Source organism: Ambystoma mexicanum, chromosome 3q (assembly GCF_040938575.1).
Source record: "Ambystoma mexicanum isolate Mex_15411 chromosome 3q, UKY_AmexF1_1, whole genome shotgun sequence".
NCBI lineage: Eukaryota > Metazoa > Chordata > Amphibia > Caudata > Ambystomatidae > Ambystoma > Ambystoma mexicanum.
The window spans coordinates 1,085,616,969-1,085,633,127 of NC_090926.1; positions in this window are offsets into that span (position 1 = coordinate 1,085,616,969).

The window sequence follows — 16,159 nt, forward strand, 5'->3', positions numbered from 1 at the left end:
GGTAACACACCCAACCGCTGGTGAGCATAGGGGCGCACATAAACACAAAATGCAATAATGAACAGGACAAACATATAATCAGGATCAATTAAGCTGAGCAAAAACACTGAACCAAGAAGTCAGTGCGTTATGCAAAAAGTTGTGTTTTTAGCAAACGTTTGCACTGGTCCAGCGATTTAGTTATGGTTGCTGTCTTGTTTTGCTGGTGGTGATCAGGTTCCTGCTAGCTGTGAGAATGGACCACAAGATGGCTAGGTCTACCTGTTGAGATTTTCACCTAATTTTTCCTCAACATCAGATAACATATTTAGTGTTCGAAAATGTTTTAAGATTTAAGAGGCAAGTGGTTGTTAACGGATTGGAAGTGGTCTCTATTAGAATAGGCTTTCTTTTGGTGTATTTATTGGGAAGTTCATCAATGAGAAATGTAACTTTTTGGGTAGTTTAGAATGGCTCAGTGCTACATGGCTCTTTGTGAAGTTCGATGGAATAGCTGCTGCAGAGATTGATTAAATCCTAGACTGGCCACATCATACTTGATTATGATGAGGTTAATAAAATATCTACTTTCTGGAATGCTAATTATTATTCTGATAATAGAGATATTTTGGCTACATGTATGCATATTTAGCTGAAAAATATAAGGGGAGAAAGCTGAAGAATAGAAAGGGTATTCTCGAACTTTGGAGACTGGTTGAGACTAGTCCTCGAGGAAGATGTCCTTGAGGACCCTAAAAAGGGAGACATTTTAACCAAAGCACCCTGCGTCACCCCCACACCTAGTGTAGCCCCTGAGTCCTGTGATATAGCCACAGGGGTGTTACCCCATGCAAGCAACTGCAGATTATACCAACCCTGAGCATGTGCCCATTCACTACCATGGCCCAGAACCCTGCATTCTTATGAAAAAGTCTGGCAGTCCCCAACAGCAGATACCACACGCAACCCATTAGTTATGGAAACAGAAAATAGGGCACTAAGAGATTTAGAAATAGCGCAGCAAAGAACAGAGGCAGATCTGGCACGAGTAAAGCTAGAAAGGGAAGGGGGCGAGGAGCGCCACTAGGCACTGATGAATGAGAGCAGGTGATATTTTATTTAGAATTGATAGTACCGTGATGAGGGATGTGCATGTTGAAAAGAAGGATGAAGGCCATAACGATGAGAGGTATGGAGAGGGATTACCATGAGTGGGCAGTTTAAAGTAAGAATCGATCAGAACAAATGTTGAAGCAGAAACAGCAGAGGTGGAAGAATGGGGCACAGCTGAGATGCCACCCAGGGTGACAAGAAGATTAGAGAGCTTGTGGGGTCCAAGACTGAGAGTGTGACCAGGCTGCATGGCGGTGGTGAAGGGGAAGCAAGTGGGGAAAAAAGTTACCAGCTAAGCAGATGACAACACACGTTTCCATTGTTACATAAAGGTCCGGGCAGGACACAGTATGTACCATGGCCACATATGGATAGAAATAACTTTATGAAGGCACTGGCCTCACTTGCGGCAGGAACAGCCAAGTGGATATATGCACTCGAAAAACAGACTGCTGGCATTACACTAGCGGTACTATGAAAGAGGATGAAGAACCGGCACAACATATACTCCAGATTCAGAAGCTGTGGTGGGTGGAGACAGGGGTACCATGGGATAAAACTATAACAATATTCTATCATATGTTAAAGAAAGGACTTCCAAAAGAGGTTCATAACGGCTTGGATAAGGTAGTAGGGATCGGGGAGAACGGCTGAGCAGAGATTTAGGCAATTATAGTACATCATTGCAGGTGAAGGCAGGAGAAAGAGAAGGAAGTGGTGGACAATGCGCAGAAGGCTGAAGCGAAGTTAGTTTACAATATATAAGGGGTAAGGGGTCCTCTTTTTTGATATGGGGGCCTATGTCATGAGGGTATAGGACAGTTTATATAACACAAGGACATAGGCTACCCCACCAGTCTGGCACTTGCCGGGAGTCTTTACAGCACAAATTGACCGATCATAGCATTTGATCTATACATAAATTAGAGAGCACCAAATTTACATTCACACATTTGACAAATTTTATTATCTAGTACGTCATAAAAAAGCCTCTTGGGGCCGTTGTACATACATAACCATAACCGTGGAAATTTAATGGAAGTGAAATTTCACAGTGTGCTCAGTTCTCCTAGTCATTGGGGGTTGATTTGATTTGAACTTATTAAGTTGGGCGAGAGCTATCCGTTCCCTTGCTTTAGTAATTTTATTTGTAAAAGCTGCCTGTGTATTTTCGCACTCTATGTGAGATGGTATAAATACAGGAGCTAAGGCCAGAGGGTTGTCTATGAATTTAAGAATCTCAAAGAGTTTACCTACCGCGTTAGACGCAGACTCTATCTGACTGTTGAAGAAGTTCTTCTTTGCCTAAGTGATGTTCTTTTATAGAACTTCTCTGAGTCTTTCCAACTGATCTTGTTACGGGCAGTAGGGTTCTTCAACCATCGTGATTCTCTACGCCTTTTTTCCTTTTTTGTATTGACAATTCTGGGGAATACCATTTTTGGTGTTCAGAGTTGGGTCTAGCTAATTTGTGTCGAAGAGGGGCTTTCTGGTTTCTACGAGATCTCCAGCATGCAGTTCTGGAATTCAGCTTTCATTTCAGACATGAAGCAATGATGTCCCCTTTCATAGCCAGATGCCCTGTGGACGTTCCGGAAAGTGGAGTATATCTCGCACAGTATCTATTTTCTTCCTTTTTTCTTGTGGCTGCAGGCGGGCAGTTATATCAGTGCTCTTTTGCGGTTTCTGTTGCTTAGCCATTCTTGCTGCTACCAGGGCCTCTCTCACGGCTGGTGAGTGACACCCCCCACCCTAATCGTACTGGGTGACGGTTGATCTTCCTTATCTCTCTGCGGGCAGGAAGGGGTGGGGGCCCAGGAGATTCCAGCGGGTCCAGCTGCCCGACCCAAGTCACACCACCAGTTCCACTTAGGTGATCACGGGGGCTCCCACAGCCTGTGCCTCTCCTTCGCAGGTGGCTGGGCCGGTGTGTTAAGGCCAGCACCCACCTCATTTCAACTTCTTGTCAGCCTTCCTCTGTCCCACACCAACCTGTAGCACCTTCAGACTGGCGTTGCTGGTATGCAGAGCTATCTCTCCCACTGAGCTGCGGCGTCTCTGTGCTGTAGCTCTTTCAGGCTGGCATCGCTGGTATGGAGAGCTGTCCCCCCCAATGGGCTGGTTTGTCTCCTCTGTGCAGCAGCTTGGAATGAAATTAGTGGGAAGGGTCCCCCAGACCACTATCTCACGGGGTGCTCCGCAGGCCTCCCGGCTGAGCTGTTCACTTCTAACTGGTGCCTCCTACTCCCCCAGCTTCAACTGCCACTTCTTTGCCCTCTTCCTCTCAGATGTCCAGTCCTCCCATGCTGGGAACATGTCTCTTGTGTCGGCCGGGACCACAGCACTCACCCCTCACTGGGTGTAAGGCGCCACCTTCCCAGCACCAGAATCTTGCTGGCTAGGCCCTCACAACAACTGCAGCTCACAGGCTTCCCTGCACTGCCTTCTCGCTGACTCCAAGACTCAGCACGGCACTCTTCTCCTCTGTCATGTGGATCGCCCACTCCGTCTCAGCCCAACTTCTTGTCAGCCATCCTCCGTCCCACACCAACCTGTAGCTCCTTCAGCCTGGCATCGCTGGTGTGCAGAGTTATCTCTCCCACTGAGCTGCTGTGTCTCCTCTGTGCCGCAGCATGGAATGGCGTTATTGGGAGGGGTCCCCTTCGCTACCATCCTGGCACCAGAATCTTGCTGGACAGGCCCTCACAACAACCGCAGCTCACAGGCTTCCCCTGCGCAACACCTCGCCTCCTCCCAGACTCCAAGACTCAGCATGGCACTCTCCTCCTCTGCCACTGGGATCGCCTGCTCTGTCCCGAGGGCCGGCTGGGCCCCCCACAAACTCCTCAGTGCTGACAGGGCTCCCCCAGCTACCCAGGCCCCTGTAGGTGTCAAGTGGGCTGGGGCAGTGGCTAGCCGGCATGCCAAGAGTCCCACTGGATGATGGTCACCACCTTGGACAGGTGCTGAGGTTCTCGAGCTAGGGTCTCTGCTCCATCTGCCTGGCAAATTCCTCGACCTCAGCTGCTGCCACTCATCTTGGGTTGCTCCCTGACAATGCAGGTCTCATTGGATTGCTTACAGACCCTGCACTGGGTCAATTACTGGCTTAACATGCTATATATTCAAAGAAGCGTCTGCATCACCGGCAATACGCCCCGATGCCATTTTATTAACTCAAAAAGTTGGTTAAATGCCTCTCTATCCCTACCCTGATGAGTATTTCCCTGTCTAAAATAAACTAAAAGAAAACACTGTAACAAAAACTTTTCTGTCCCTCACACTTATATACACAATAAATCAATGAAGAAATGTATGACGGTTTGACAACAACAAATATAACAGTATAAGTCACACTACAATAGCTGCTTCTTCTGATGACCTGGCCGAACTCTCCTTCCCCAGATTCAAGCAGGCTTTTCTTTAAATGTTCAAAAAGGATAAGGACACCCTGTGTCATAACAAAAAGCTCCACAAAGTTTCAATTTGGATTCCAAAGGTAATTCACAATTGCTAACACAGCTTTCCTCTTTCCACTTCCATTCAAGGTCTTGGGAAAGCCTCTCGTCATCAACAATGAGTATTTCAGAACTTCAGTATCTTCAAAACAAATGTCTTTGTCAGGATATTTCTGGCACCACTTTAGCTTCAGTACTATTTAATCAAAACACTTCAGTGATTATTCAATGAGTTTCCACCTGGTTTACTCTCCGGCCAGGTCTACCGCTTCTATAACACTCTGCTGCAGTGTATTCCTGCCAGAACAGAACCAATGGTTACAAAGTTATAGGACCTGGTATATACTCTCCTGCCAGCCAGGACAAACTACTGCAGTTCTCTGTGCGGGTATACTCTGCTGCCCAAACAGAACCAATTGCCACAAAGTTATAGGACCTGGTATATTACCTTTTCAGGCCCAACTACTACCTTTAGTTACTTCTGTTGTAAGGGTCAACTTCAAAGGTTTTAATAATCTCTTCTGCTTCGCACAATTAGGTTTGGGATTCTCTTCACATGATACAAGAATCACACTGGTGCTATATATTTCACCTGAGTGTTTGCCACACACAAGACAGGCACTGCTTCCTTCTCCTGAACCTCTTTTATCAGAAGGGCAGCCCTCATGCCAATCTTGTTCCAACTTTGCATTTTTGACCAAATGCTGATAATAACTTTCTCTTCTTCATACTTCTTTGTCTTTGGCATGTGGGTTTAAGACATTCTCTATACATGGGCAACATTCTTCACACCCACTGTTCTGCTCAGTTATATTCTTTTGGCTTAGGCAACCCTGGTTGCTTATCCGTTGCCTTAATGTGCATCCCTTTTTGGCTTTAGCAATAGTGGTTTGTGGTCCCTTCTCAAGATATTGCCCCTTCATGTGGTTGGTGGTTATTATTACCCACTATATCACAATCACCTCCTTCAGGTGGGATCTTTAAAGTGTTTTTATGCCCTCTGCCTAGTTTTATATACTCAAAAGGGAGTATGGATTCAACAATGGGTAGTGACGGTGCACTCCGGGCTCACAATAAAATAGTGAACTCACTGGGTTTGGAGTGCACGTCCACGTACCTCGCTGGGTTCCATGTAATAATGTCGCCACAAAAATCTCGCCATACAAAAATATCGCCGAAAAATGGCCGTTTTTTGTGGTGACATTATTGCATGGAACATGCAGGGAACACCCCCGCAACCCTATTTTTTTTTTTTTTTTACATTTTTTTTTTGGCCCCTGTCCCCATATATATGGTCACCCAAATAATATCGCCACAACCTTTTCCCAGCGATATTATTTAAGGCGACCCTATATATATGGGGATAATATTACCTGATACCCCTCGCTGCTTCCAGCTCGTCTCCTTCAGTTCTCCTGCAAGGCTCAGCAACTTCTCCTGCACAGCTTCCTGCCTCTCGCGTCTGCTACTTCCAGAGCCCTTGCACCTCCCCCAGCGATCTGGTGTGTAACGGTTTATTGAGAGGCCGCCCTCAACACAGTAGGTCCCTTACCTCCCCAAGCTAAGTGTCACACAATAAACGGTTAATGTTAGTTCTTTGTTCAGCCCTATCTCCAATTCATCTAATAGCGCTTGGATCCCTCCCCCTGAACTACCAATGAGCCAAGTACCAGGCCGGTGTACAGGAAATATGTTTATTTTTATTAGAATTAGATGTTAGAAAATAGCACTAAAATGTCAAACACCACTTTATCCGTTGCACAACACAATAAACTTCTCTCAACATAAATAAATCACACAAGTGGGATGAAAGAACACAAATCACAAGTCTTTACTTTCTACAAATCTCACTAAATAGTTAAACTGATCAATAAACAACACAATTACGTATGAAACGCTATGCAATTTCGATTTTCCTGCACGCTTTAAAGGCTAGCAGTTTAGTGTTACAAATTTGTGTAAATGCATATGGCAATTACTTTTTCACTCAAACCTTTGCTTTAAAATAAACACAGGGTGATTTAGCAGTTTGTTTTTCGACCCCCCTTACTTTTGGTTTGTGTTGGGGGATGTCAAACAGATAAATTGAGCTGATTTAAGAATTTGGGATCTCAGACCCCCCCCCACTTAATGGCCTCTGTTGGGGAAGCTGAACAGCAAAAATGTGGAGGGTTCAAGAATTTCGGATTTCAGACCCCTATCCACTTAAAGGCCTGTGTTGGGGAAGCTGGATGGTAAAACATTGGGATGATTTGGAAATTTTGGATTTCAATCTCCCTCCACTTAAAGGGCTTTGTTGGGGAAGCTGAACGGAAAGATTACCCAATTAAATTACAGTCTATAGTTGTCAGCACACACCTGGAATGAGAGTTGTTAATTTTGAATTTTAACAAAAATCACCTTGTGGTGTTCTGCCAAGAGAATTAATTACATTTTTTTTTTAGATAAATAGGCTAAGCATCTACACAGTTTTGCCCCTCCCCCACACCCCCCCTCATCTATTATAAAGGGAAAGGATTTAAGGCCACAGATCCCTACCACCTTTTTGGTTGCAAAAGGTTCAGTTCTACTTAAAACCTATGTTTAGAGTTCAGGAAAGCCAAGTGAATGTCAGAACCCTCTGGAAGGACAGGGAAGGGTCTGGTCACACCACTGGGGAGGAGACCTGACTCAGCTATCTTGTTCCTTTATGTTATAACACTGATTTTCCTTTAAATACACATTTTTCCATGCACCCATTTATTGTTAGAGCGTAAGGGCAGGCCGTAGGTTTGTTTAGTATAGGCCACTGTAAGGAAATCATGGTGGCAACAGTAATGACAGACACAAGTGATCACAGTTCAAGGGTGTTTAGTAAACTGTTAAAGCAGGGTGGAAAAACACCTAACCTAAACCGAAATCTAAGATGGGCGCAAGCTTTGACCATCAAATGAAAAATAAGCCAGTCCTTGTGGTGTCTTGTCAAAGTATAAGACCTATACTAAAAAGAAAATATTGCAAATCCTTACAACTAATTACAGAATGAGTGTGAGATAGGGTTTTCAACAAAGAAAGTGTTCACAAATAATAACTCAGAATGTCATTACCAGGGTCTCCCTTCCCCACGTTTTGAGCACAGAACAATGTGGATCTCCTGAGCACAGCATACACTCGAGCTTTCCTAGCATGAGCCGACAGTTCTGTACCAGCAATCAGGTTCTTCGATGGTTAAGTCTCTTTTTAATAAAAGTCTCTTGACTTCGAGGGCTTGATGTGTTCAACAAAACAAAAGTTATTTTCCAAATGGACTTTGGGTGATGACTTTCCACCCCTGGATCTCCCTTTTTCGGGCTCGGACCCCTAGGCATCCCTCGATCAGGCTCAAGCCTTTCGTTCGGGATCTCCCTCTGCCGGGCTCGGATCCAAATGCCAAGGGGGACAATCAACTTCCCTTGGTTTTATAATACTTCTTGTATTCACAAATCTTAATGTCTTTTTAAACAATTCTTCAGGCTTAACCCCTTTTTGTCAGCTTCCCTATGCCGGGTACACTCTTGCCAACTTTTGCAAAACAGTTCACTTTGGACATCCCTCGGTCGGGTTCGCTCCTGGCAACACACTGTTCATAGGGACTTCAGGCCTTGCCCCTTTTTGTTAGCATCCCGCTGCCGGGTTCACTCTTACCAACTTTTACCAAACAGTTCACTCTGGACATCCCTCGGTCGGGTTCACTCCTGTCAACATACTCTATGGGACTTTAGAGTTGGCCCCTTCTCATTTGCATCCCTCTGCTGAGGTTAACTCTTGCTAACCTTTGCAACACACTGTTTATGCACTATTTCACCAAGCGGGATTCATCTTCCTTTCCATCACAATCATCTGTCGGTCAAAGACTTTCGACGGTACCTAGGATTTTACAAGACCCCTGTATGACTACTTTCACCTCTTTTCACCTCTTCCCAAGGCCTTCTGGTTATGGTAGTTTCTACCCTCAGGTATTCACCCAGAGTTTTCTGCATGAGCACCCAAGTGGTGTCGGACTCCTCTGTTGCCGGTTTTCCCCCTTTCACATCAATTGCTCTTCTTTCAAAGTTCAATTAGCCGTTTGCTACTTTCCGTTCAACACACAGTTCGGTTTCTTATCGACTTTACCCTCGACTCACCAGCTGTGATGAACCGCTTGGCTTTCTTTCTCTTTGGAATCAAGGTTGGTACCACAGAGACAAGCGCCTCTCCCTGGCTTGGTAATCAGCAGAGGAGGGTATCATGTACCGTTGATATCTGCTGCAACACACGCTAGCTATTGCTTGCGGTCTTACGATTCCTTCTGTGGAGGTTTCACAGGCCTTTGTCGGAAAGGACAAGGGCGCTTCTCTCCTTGTCACACTCTCGGTGTGTGCCGGCTTTCTCCTCCTCTTGAACTGCCGTGCTGAGTTAGCTCTTACGTCGTGCGATCTGCCTCGCTCGTACTGTACTCTCCTGCTCAACCGGGATAGCCAGCATAGGGATAGCCAGGATTGTGAAAGGAACAGGGGGGATTGTGGGAATGATAGTTTTTTGTTAAAGCAGACTGGGAGTTCAGAAAAGAATAATCATAGGGACACGGATAAAGGGTGGGGAGGTTTTGGGTGTAAACTTGGAAAACACGGATTCTGGGAGTTATAATTTTCAAGTGTATCAGGGTTTGGGGTTGGGTTTCTAGTTGGTTTATCAAAGGTGTAGAGGTGGTTGGATTTTATTAAGAGAGCTTCTTTGGTGAAAGGGAGGTAGAGGTGGAATTCCCAAAAAAAGGCTTCAGGGATGTCGTCCTCCTCACCTTCGTCCCTGGTATAGTACCGCGTCTCAGCTGGGGCATTCCTCTGAACATAACCCTGGGCTCCCCTACCCAGGCGATCAACCCTCACTCGGCCACCCCCAGGTTTGGGATCTGAGAGCGCCGGCCCTTCCCTGGCCACCTGAATAAGAGATTCTCGAGTTCTACTTGGGAGAATACATTTAGGTTTCTCACACCACTTTATTTTTACAGACATGACTAGGACTGTGTTATTTATTATTTGATGGCAGAGCATGCTCCCATCTTTACATATAGGGCCAGATAAGGGTTTTTCCCTTGTTCAATAAATGCCCTTGAACCTTGCATCTCTTGTGTCTGTCTTCACTGTTTATACCAAGCCTCCCTTACAGAGTGAACTGGGTTGAAATTGAGCACACACAAGACACCCCTTTAGGTAAGTGTTGAGGTCTTGGCCCAAGTGTGGCTAGTAGGCAACCTTGCACAAGATTTCTAATTTTGTGTGAAACCCCCTATGACCGGCAGTGGCGTGTCATGGTCATGGTTCAACATCAGGCTTCAGAATGAGGTAGGTACCACCCACTGGTCGCAGCCAGCTAGGACTCTCCTTACCAGCAAACCGTCTTGGATCCGGAACATCTTGAAAAACTTCATCAACACCCGGAGATCCTCTTTACCGGTATAATCCGACTTTGTTAGAGGAAAGCTCGCAGGGTCTTCAATGTGTCGATTACATTTCCCAATGAACAGGTCCTCTTTACTCCACTGGGCAATCGAGAGTTCGCTATTAGCACGCGTTTGTGACCTAGTGACAGCTTCAATTTGGATTTCCCCCAGCAGGAATTTCGTTTTTATGAAATCCATGTGCAGAGCTCTGATTTTAGCCTGCGGTCAGCCAGGAAATTCCCAGTCTTATCTGCCCCTCTATTTTGAAATCACAGCTTATCTTCTTCCAATAGGTGGTCATCTTATTGGCGGTCACCAGATCGTCAATTGACTGGATCAGTTGTGCATGCTTTAAGGGTTTATTGTTTGTACGAAGCATGCCACGATTCTTCCAGTTAATCAGGTGTTCCACTAACCCATTTCAGACATAATCAGAGTCAGTGAATATGGCCAGTTCATTGATTTGGTGGTGCACTGCAGTGAGGATGGCTTGATGTACGGCCATAACTCTGCAACCTGACAACTTCGGGTCCTATTTTATAACCAGCAGAGGTTTCCAGGGTATCATTCATCCAAGCATTCCCAAAGCCAGCCACCAGTTATTTTCCCCTGTTGTTGCCAACAGGGTAGGAACAGCCATTCTCATAAACTATGGGGATCCCCTGATATGTACTGGAGCCATATCTGGGTCCGTGGGTATGGTTGTTGAAAAAATTGATTGCTTCCACAATCGGATGAGTCCAATGAAATTATATCTTGGAACTCCAGGAATAAGTGTTTTAGCTTTTGTCTTTGCACCTCAGTCTCGCAGGCCTCAGCAAGATTGATCCTTTCCTCAACCATCTGCTTCTAGAAGACCTTGGGCTTGGCAATTTGAGCAGTATCCCCCAGTTGTGTGGAGAGATCTCTTTTGATGGTGTTAACCTGGACAGGGGGTTGGAGGTAGTGGTCTTTGACCATGAATACTACCCCCTTCCTCCTAATGTCACAGGTCACTTCTTCCACCCCATAGGGGCAGCAAGAGTACACCTTGAAATGACCCCCATGCTGTGAGAATCCTGAGGTTTTTCTCTGGGTTAATCCCAGGGACCTTTTGTTCAGGTGGCCAGGGGAAAAACATCGCTCTTGGATCCCAACCCTGGGGGCAGACGAGCGAGGGGGGGGGCATCATTTGGGCAGGTGGTCCTTGGAGAGAAGCGCCTGTGGGTGAGACGCGGTATTCAATTTTTTCTGATGCACCCCTACCCGATAGCCCAGCAGTCTTTATGGGATATTGCCACCAAAATCCCATCCCCCCAGTACATTCCCTTACGGAAAAGAAGGAGAAAACAACAGGGGAACTCAAGATTATCTCTAAACCCCAATAGGAATGTTGCCTCTCCACAACACTACAAATCCCATAATCCCCTTCTTCTCTTAGAATATCAAGGGGGATGTAAACTAACACACAGGGGATATCTTCATTTTAACTCCTGTAATCCCATTCCCCTACTGAAATCCACAAGGACTGGGACAAGGAAGATGCAGATGGGAGTCATGAGTATTACTCATAGGAATCCATAGGCAATGGATTCCTATGGGCAGTCTCCATGTTTTTCCGATAATGAGGTCAGGCAGAGTCAGGCAGGGAGGGACAGCTACTCACACCTGACTCCAATCAACTCTAGCCGGGAGTATAAAAGCAGCAACCAGAAACAGCATTGTGAGCGAGTCGGGGATTCTGCAAGGTGCTGGAGAGCAGATAAAGCCCTAGTAAGCTGTAGAGACCCTGAGAGACCTGGAGGAGGAGGAGGAGAAGAAGAACATAACATAGCAGGTGTATTTGTAAAGTGCACCTTCACCCCCAAAGGGGCATCTTGGCGCTAATAACAGATGTTTATTGTTACCCAATTTAATGGTACTCATTTTATCAACCTTGTCAGGATGAAGGGCTGAGATGACCTACCGGGATTTGAACCTGTGACCATGAGGTCAAACACAGGTCCCTGTAGTGGATGGATTAGTCCACTGAGCCACAGAAGAAGAAGACGAAAGAATCGACCACCCAAACACTAGCCCTGCTACCAGAGAGGAGATTGCAGTGTGGAGGAGGAAACCACTTCCAGAAGGCAATATCAGGGTCACTTGAGGTTGCCTGGCGTAACCAACAGTGAAACTCCTCTCCTGCACCAGGCAAGAGAACCCAGGTCTCTGAGGGGCAGAGGGAAAGACACGGACCTCCTACTAACATACCCTTTCGGGTCCTGCAGCTCCCAATGACAGAAAATGCTATTTTAGGGAGAATGAAGTGAGAGCAAAATTAGCCCAGTGCATTCTGGCACTAGAAGTCCCAAAATATTTTTGTTGAAAGGGTCTGAGCCCTGAAGTGGGAGACCCATTGGTGAAGAAAAAGATGCAAACAAAGCCTTCAATACAGCCGTCGAGTCCGAGGAAACTGTGTGAAACTGGTCTGTGTCAAAAGAAGGTTCCCAGCGCCGAAAATGTGAAAAAACATCCCTTGAACTGTACTTAAAGAACTGCTAACATGGGGGGGCGCTGTTGCGCACGAGAAGAAATGGCCGCTCTCGTGTGAGCTCCGGCGACATCCTGGGCCACAATGCCGTTACAAACGACTGACAGACCCGGCTCCGCCTGAAAATCGAAGGAAACGTGCCGCAATACTAGATGACCACGCACACAAAGTTTGGGCACAATTTGTGGCAAGAATCCGAAGTTGCAGCAAAGAAAAGCTCCTACGCGCTGTATGGGAAGCAACCCTGAAGCGCCGAAGGACGGGAGGAGGAGTCCGGTGCCAAAACTTTGTGAGCCCCGGGAGCCAGATACTGTGCCCATACCTTCAGGAAAGTTGCAGGCGCTCCGACTACCATTGAGCGCTCGCTGACTCCAGAGAAGCACCCTCGGGGGCTCGAGAGGAGAGGTGCCCGAGGATCGTGAGACCCATAACCCAGCAGGTAGGAGGAAGGAGACACGCACCATCGGGCCCCGAGCGCCGGCCTTTCCCTCGGTTGCCCCGCCCGCAGCCTTGAGCATCCGGAGGGGCGCGGGAGGGAAAAGAAAGGGAGTCCAAACGTGTTCATCGAGGTCAGGCCCCAGTGCTGAAGACACTAGAGCGCCGGGGAGAGGCGCGGAGGGGTGGTCCCTCCCACCCCCCGGTGATCATCAGGGCGGATACCGTGCGGGACCCATGGGACGCAGATTGTACCACCACTCTGAGGGCCATGCAGCCCCATTCAGGCCGAGTCGGGGACTCCTCACATTGAACCGCCACCAAGAGACAGTCCTCCCTGCTGAAAAAAGTCACTTCTCTTCAGAGCAACACTGCCCCACATTATAACATCTTGGCACAGCAGGAGGGAAACTACAAGGACTCCATGAGTATAAACACCCCTTACCACATAACCCTCAGATGAAACAGCGTCAGCAGACCCCAGGTGTCACTGCAAACAGACATTAGAGGACAGCAATTAAGATATTGAGACCCCCCTGCGAGGAGGAGTAACCCATATATAGGCTACTGGGGCACCTATAGAATATAACCTCCAAGCTAAGCAGCAAGTGGAGCAAGGAGACAGCGGCCCAATAGGAATATACACGCTTGGAGGCGTATTGAGCTTGTCCATCGCAGCAGATTTAACCCTTGCCGAGGCTGGCCAGTCGAGGAGGCCTTTGCAAGAGAGAGGACCGCAAGTGATATAACTCCAAGACCTAACAAGCCCATGCCCCCCGACGAATAGACAAGAACAAGGCCTTACCTCTTCAACAACGAGCGAACCCCTAAGCTCACTAAGTGATCAAAGAAGATGCTGACAAAGGCAAGAGGCTGACAACAGGAGGGGGTAACAAACAACAGAACTGAAACATAAATAGATTAGGCGCGAACAGGCACCCAAAGAAACCCGTGACAACAAGTCAAGCCCCTCCATGAGAACTGTATAAACCACCACTTTACAGCCGTAGAGTAAAGAAATCACGCAAAGGAAATGGAAAAAACGATGCCCAAGGGCTTTGGTCCCAAGAAAGGAAAAGGAGCCATGGAAAAATACACGACGACAACAAGAAAAGAAACAGAACCTACGATGTCCAAGGAAGTATCCCCACAAGAGCAACCAGCGACCCCTGTATCAATTATGGACCCCCAGGAGGTCTTTCTGACCATGCAACAGGGCTTCTCCACCCTTGATGGGATAACGGAAAATGTCACCTCCATTAAAACACAACTGGATAAAACCACATCACGCATCACTGAGGCAGAGACATTAATCTCGGGCACAGAGGATGCACTAGAGGCCTTGAAGACCACAGTGTCCACTATGGCAATAGAACTGGGGACGATGAAAACCAAATGTGAAGATTTAGAGGCTAGATCCCGGTGGAACAACATCCGCATAGTTGGAGTACCGGAAGAGGCATTGAAGGGGTCTATGGAAAAGGTAGTAGAAGATCTTTTGCGCAATCTCCTGGGAGACCCTGGATGGTCTGCAATGTTCATCGTGGAGCGAGTACATAGGTCACTCGCCCCAAAGCCAAAACCTGGTGCATACCCTAGACCAATAATACTATACATGATAAACTACAGGGACAGAGACTTCATACTGAAAACTGCCAGAGAAAAACAAGAACTAAGGTGGGAATCCAACACCATACGTATCTTTCCGGATTTCACATTGTCGGTGCAACAGGAAAGACGTTTCTTCACCGGGGTTCAGAAGCTGCTGCGTGAGCAACAGGTCCCATACACCATGCTGTACCCGGCGAGGCTAAAGATACAGCACCAGAACAAAACCTACTTCTTTACGTTCCCCGAAGAGGCGGCGAGCTTTGTGGAAACACACATTCCAGCTCCGGCTAGGCAACCAAGAACTGAACAAGACTCTTGAAACCCCGAAGTCGCACAGCAGCAGGCACGTAAATAATGAATAATGAACTTGGGAAAATGAAGGCCCCCTCCGGGTGGCCCACATAGGGGGTGAATACGTGTTACCTTGCAGATCATGTTGTAGTGCCAAATCCCCACATGTGTCGACAAGAGTGAGAGTAACAACATAAGTAACCAGACATATTGTAGATGTATATTCACAGTGATGGCACAGGGTGTCGCTACAGTCTCCCCATGTAGCAGGTGCACAAGAAGTTCATGGGATGGGAGTGGGGGGGATCAACGGACATAGTTGAAGTTCGGGGAAGTATGAGGGTGGGGGAGGGACCACGGTGTGTTTGTTGAGGTTCAGTTACGAAATGAAAGGTTTCAAAACAAAAAGCATGCAGGCACTAAGCACTACTGATGTTAAGTACACAACCAAATGGACCGTGATGCATATGACCACACCCACTTTATAGATGATGGCGTATGCAAGCATTGATGACATAAAAATATTGAGCTGGAACGTTCGTGGTTTAGGATCCCAGATCAAAAAAAGGAAGAAACTAGCATACATTAATAGGCAGAGCCCTAAAATAATCTTCCTTCAAGAAACGCATTTAGGACCGCAGCAAGTCGGACACCTTGTACCGAACTGGGGGACACACCAGTATTACACGACATACTCTAAACGGGCAAGGGGGGCGGCGATTCTTATACATAAAACTCTGCCATTTACCTACCTTAACCCTGAATGCGACCCCGAGGGAAGATACATACTGATTCATGGCACTCTCCATGATAGGGAGATAGTCCTACTAAATATATACGGTCCAAATATAGACGACCCTGACTTCTATTGTACATTATTTGAAAAATTGGTGAGCTACCCCATGGCCTACCTGATATGTGGCGGTGACTTCAGCACCATCCTAGTTGTACACTTAGATCGCACATCTACACAACCTAGAGCACTGACCAAGGCAGCACAGAAGATACTCATCCACATGACAGACCTAAATCTAAAGGATGCATGGAGAGCCCTAAATCTCACAAAAAGGGAATACATGTACTACTCCTCAGTGCACGACATGCATTCCAGAATAGACCTATGGTTGGTTGCCAGCGAGGTATTGAGCTGGGTCACCAGTGCCTATATCTATCCCAGAACATACTCTGATGACTCGCGAATACAGCTAACATTACGAATACCTGACATTACAGTGAACAGGCCACCATGGAAATTTAAACCTGCGGCCCTACAAGATTTGAATTACAGAACGACATTGGCCCCGACATCAATGAGGGCTCTGT